The sequence below is a fragment of the Crocodylus porosus genome, unplaced genomic scaffold (genome assembly GCF_001723895.1).
Source record: "Crocodylus porosus isolate Cpor-Errol unplaced genomic scaffold, CroPor_comp1, whole genome shotgun sequence".
Taxonomy (NCBI): Eukaryota; Metazoa; Chordata; order Crocodylia; family Crocodylidae; genus Crocodylus; species Crocodylus porosus.
In genome coordinates, this window is record NW_017728906.1 from 163,911,053 (window position 1) to 163,915,485 (window position 4,433).

Consider the following 4,433-nt stretch of genomic DNA (forward strand, 5'->3'; position numbering starts at 1 on the left):
ACCCTGCCTGGGCAGCACCTGCCCCCACCCCCTCCATCACTGGCAGGAGCCTTGATCTGCCCTCCACACGCTCCTTTCCTCCCCTTCTACCACACTGGACTTACCAGCTGGAGGCAACTCGCCACGCTGCTGGATGTGCTTCTTGCTTCCTGAGTGCTGTGCTGCGACTGCATGCAGCACAGGCATTTATCTGCCAAATTATCAGCCTGGCCGATATCCGATACAGACAGTTTTCTTTATACCAGTACTGATCTGATATCAGACCAATGTATTGGTGCACCTCTAATTTATATTATAGCTCACAGTGCTGCTAAGTGGTGCAAATCACAAGCTACCTTATTGTACCTTTAGGCTTTCATATATGACTGCAAAGTTGCTAACTTTTCTTGCATACAAAAAACTAGAACTCTTGGTTCCAAAATGATACCTTTTATTAGAGTAACTGGAAAATGGCAAGAAAATTGTCCTTTTCTGCAAGCTTTTGGGATCAAAGTCCCTTTGTCAGGCTCTGGGAAAAGTGTGGATGGTACAATATGGTAAAAAGTCCTCATAGGTAGGAAATGTCATTTTTGCACAGCAGGAACTGAAGATGGAAGGCTGTCCCTCTGGGTCCATGAGAGTGTCTTTGTGAGCTGTGTTGAGTAGCTCTGTGATGTGTAGTAACTTTTCTTCTAAACTTTCAAGTAAAAAATTGAATTAAACAGACGTTTGGCTTGCATATTAACATCCTGTTTGTCAAAGTTGTATTTCTTGTGCTGCTCCTTCTCCAAATTTTCCTCATAAAGATTTTTCATAATCAGCTATTAATTAGTACTGTATTCCTCAGCTTTTTAGACTGAAGACATGGCTTGGAAAATTCCAGGTCTTAGCTTCCACCTTTTTTTTTTACTACAGAAAAATAATAGCAATTTTTCTGTTGCAAAGAACTCAGAAAAACCACAACAGGTCAGAATGTCTTTAATATTGAATTCCTGTTGAAATCTCTGAATTTACCTTATGAATATGGGGCCTATGTCATTCATGGGGGGTTCCCCCCAATTTTGTGATTTGAGTGCAGTGGTGGCCGCCATTTTCACGATAGAGCATGGCAGGCCCCCCACACCTTTGGTTGAGGGGTCCTGGGAGTCCCAACCCATGGCCATCTCTCAGTCTCCAGTGAGGGGCAGGGCTTCCAGGGACCCTCAGCCAATTGGAGATGGGGGGGCGGGCTGTCATGCTCAGGAGAGAAAATCTCAGTCCACCCTCCCCCTGCTTCCTCCCCTCCCCATGCTTCAGGATGAGGGCTTCCAACCTCTGTTTTCAGCTCCCTTCTTCCCCTCCCCCCTCAACTCTGCTTGCTGGCAGTTTTCCAGCTTGGGTGCGGGAGGGTAGGCTTTTTCACAAGGCATCTACCAACTTCACGGTTTCTGTGAAAATCCTGAATTTGGTAGACCCCTACTTATGAATCATATTTTCATGTCTGCCAGCACTAAGTTTGTGTGATAACCCTATGGCTGCCCTTAAAGGAACTCAAGTCACCTTGGTTGAGAGTCACTGAATTAAAAGTTTTGGTATGTTGGCTTTCTTTAGCTATGGAGCTGTTTGGTTTCTCCATCACAAAGTAAAGATGTCATAATGTGTTTCAGGATTGCTGCACATTTTACCACTGAGCCATGTTTTTGTTTTATAGTATTCCCACAAACTAAAAAACTGTAATGGTATAGCTATACCAAGATACTCCGATCGGGAATCAAGGACATTTTTAATGAAGATTAGGGAATATTTTTAGGCCTTGTGTTTGGGGAAAGAAAATAGTTTATCTTGTAAGATGCAGTTTTTCATTGGAACCTGAAGTGTCAGTTGTAGAAGTTTTATTTGAAATAAAATTTTAACTGCCTTAATTTCCCCTTCGTATTTGCCAGTATAAGCTGATTACCCTTCTAATTGGCTATTGCAACACATTGGCCAGTTCACTGCCTCTAATTATCTGTCAGTCTCTTCATCTCAGACTGTAATTTAAAAGTGGAAATAACACGTTCTGAAGCTGTGGTAATGTCTAATAGTTAATTGCTCTGTATTAAGTATAATTCTTACCTTTGTCTTCAGCACAGAAGGGAATGGCAGTAATTTTCCTCTTCAGCCTAATAGTGCTTTTCCTTGTATGAAAAACGGTATTAAATATAAGTTGGTAATTTTTATATAACCTGCAGTGTGCTAATGAAAATCTTTCGATAGTGCTAGTAGCCTATTCCCTCTACAGAGGACTGTATATTTTACCATTTAGAACTATTCTGCATTTTTGTTTGCCATGACAATAAACTTGTGGTCAGCAGGAGCCAGGCTTTCCAAAAAATCATTGCTTCTCCTACTGTTGGAATGATGTTGTAGCTGTGATGATCCAGGAAGTGTGTGAGAGACAAGGGTTTTTGTGGGTGATATCTTAAAGGATGCATTGCATTTGAAAGCTTGACTAATCTATTCCAATCATGCAGTTGGTCTAATAAAAGATATCACCCACAAAAATCCTTGCCTCTTGTACATTTCCTGGACCTCACAACGAGCTTAAGTATATAGGGTTTGGGTGTGTCTACTTACTCTTATGAAGACAAGAATGTATACCTACTAGTATATGCTTAACTGTTAGTAATAGTCACATTAATTTTTGCTTTCAAGTAACAGTTAATAAAAATCAGAATGTATTAGCTGAGAGACTGCTCATTTTCAAATAAGAACAAAAAATAATCTTTTATTTTAACCTTTTCCCCCTCCAGATATGTGAATTGACCAGTTTAATAGTAGATGGGATTCACTTGTCCTTTTGGTGATACCAAGTGTACATTAGGGTTGAGTGTAACCTCCTAAATACCTATCGTGCTGCGCTCTTAATGAATAGCTCCACCAAGATTTTGGTGTTAACAAGCAAGACTGTATTTTATCAACCTTTGTTAATTATAGAGTTCTGAAATTGTGCTCTGTCATGATTAATATTTTTTAAAACTGTACAGTTATTATTGATTGATGATCATTGATGATGTACTAGCACTAAGGGTGTACTGATAAAGATGTTTTGGGCTGATACTGATTGTAAACCATCCATATTGGATGATACTGATTCAACTGCAAATATGTACCCTGACAGCTTGCAGAACAGCATTTGGCTGGTAAGTCTGTGGGGGTAAAGGGGTGTTGGGGAGGATAGAGGCATGGGGGGGCAGATTGAGGTCCCCTGCAGTGAGAGAGGGAGTGGGGCGGGGCGGGCACTGTCCAGCTGAAGTGTGGTGGGACATGAGACGGAGCCATGGCTCGTCCGAGGGTGGCAGGGAGGGAAGAGGTGGCTCCCACTCCTGCATGCATCCCCAGGGTGGGCTTGTTTCCCTCGGATCTGTGTGCAGGGTGAGGGCAGGTTGCTGGGCTGGGCTGGGGCTGCACTCAGGCCGGGTGAGAAGGACAGCGGCAGCAGCAGCATTAAAAGGGGTAGCTACGGGTAGGGGAGCTACAGCCACCCCATAATTTGCTGTAGTCCCCCCTCCCAGCACTGCTGCCTGCCATGCCCCACCTGGCCCAAACAGCGCCACACTGGAAAGAGCTTGGCGCAGCTTCCAGCCCCCAGTGGCAGTGGCAGCAGCAGCCCAAGGTTGCAGCTAATGGGTTTGGACTAGATGAGACAATGCACTGAGTTATAAGATCTTTCAACGGATTCTAGCTGTTCTCAGTGCATTTCTGACAATTCTTGAGTATTATGATTATGCAAATTAATATTTTAATCAATCGTTTGAAGTGTCCAAGTTGCTGCTTCAAAATTATGGCTATTTTCTGATGTGAAAAATATCTGTTAAACTATTTAACTTTTTAATTGTGAATTGAAGGTTGTGGTTATTGTATATGTCCATTCTGATTATGAAAAAAAAATTAGAAACACAAAGTCTGTGAAAGACTTATTAGGTCTGCTGGACTACCTGGGACTATAGGGGGCAATTAAGGAAGAGAGAGAATTAAAAAGAAATGAAACAACTTCTGCTTATCAGTTCTCATCCCAAAGGATGTCGAGGTTTTTGTTACTCCTTTTAGGTGATATGAAGGAAATAAGTTTGCAGATTTTGGTGCCAGGAGATCAAGTGCTAGAATAAAGTGGTATATTATCCCTTGGGGGGTCTGTAAGACAAGGCTAGACAAACACCTTGCTGGGGTTGTTTGACCCCAGTACTCTTTCCTGCCGTGGCACGGGGTTGGACTAGATGATCTGCTCAGGTCCCTTCCGACCCTAGATACTATGAAACTATGAAACTATAAACTGAGTACTGTGTTCAGTTTTGGGTCCCCCCCTACAGAAAGGATGAGGACAAATTGAAGAGAGTCCAGCACAGGGCAACAAAAATGGTGAGAAGGCTGAAGTACCTAACTTATGAGGAGAGGCTGGGAGAACTGGGCTTATTTAGTCTAGAGAAAAGGAGACT

The 4,433-nt window shown here is 42.6% G+C and overlaps 1 long non-coding RNA gene across 3 annotated transcripts in view; it reads left to right on the forward strand.

The window, feature by feature from the left end:
* LOC109306615 overlaps window positions 1-4,433 on the forward strand; it is a 28,749-nt gene that overhangs the window by 17,212 nt on the left and 7,104 nt on the right. The window contains exon 3 of one of the 3 annotated variants that reach the window (XR_002100052.1): window positions 3,020-3,140. The exons of 1 other annotated variant lie outside the window; for it this stretch is intronic. This is a non-coding gene — a long non-coding RNA (uncharacterized LOC109306615). Of the gene's footprint in view, window positions 1-3,019; window positions 3,141-3,412; window positions 3,424-4,433 lie in introns of those variants that run through there. One more of the 3 variants, XR_002100056.1, reaches the window with a different exon arrangement.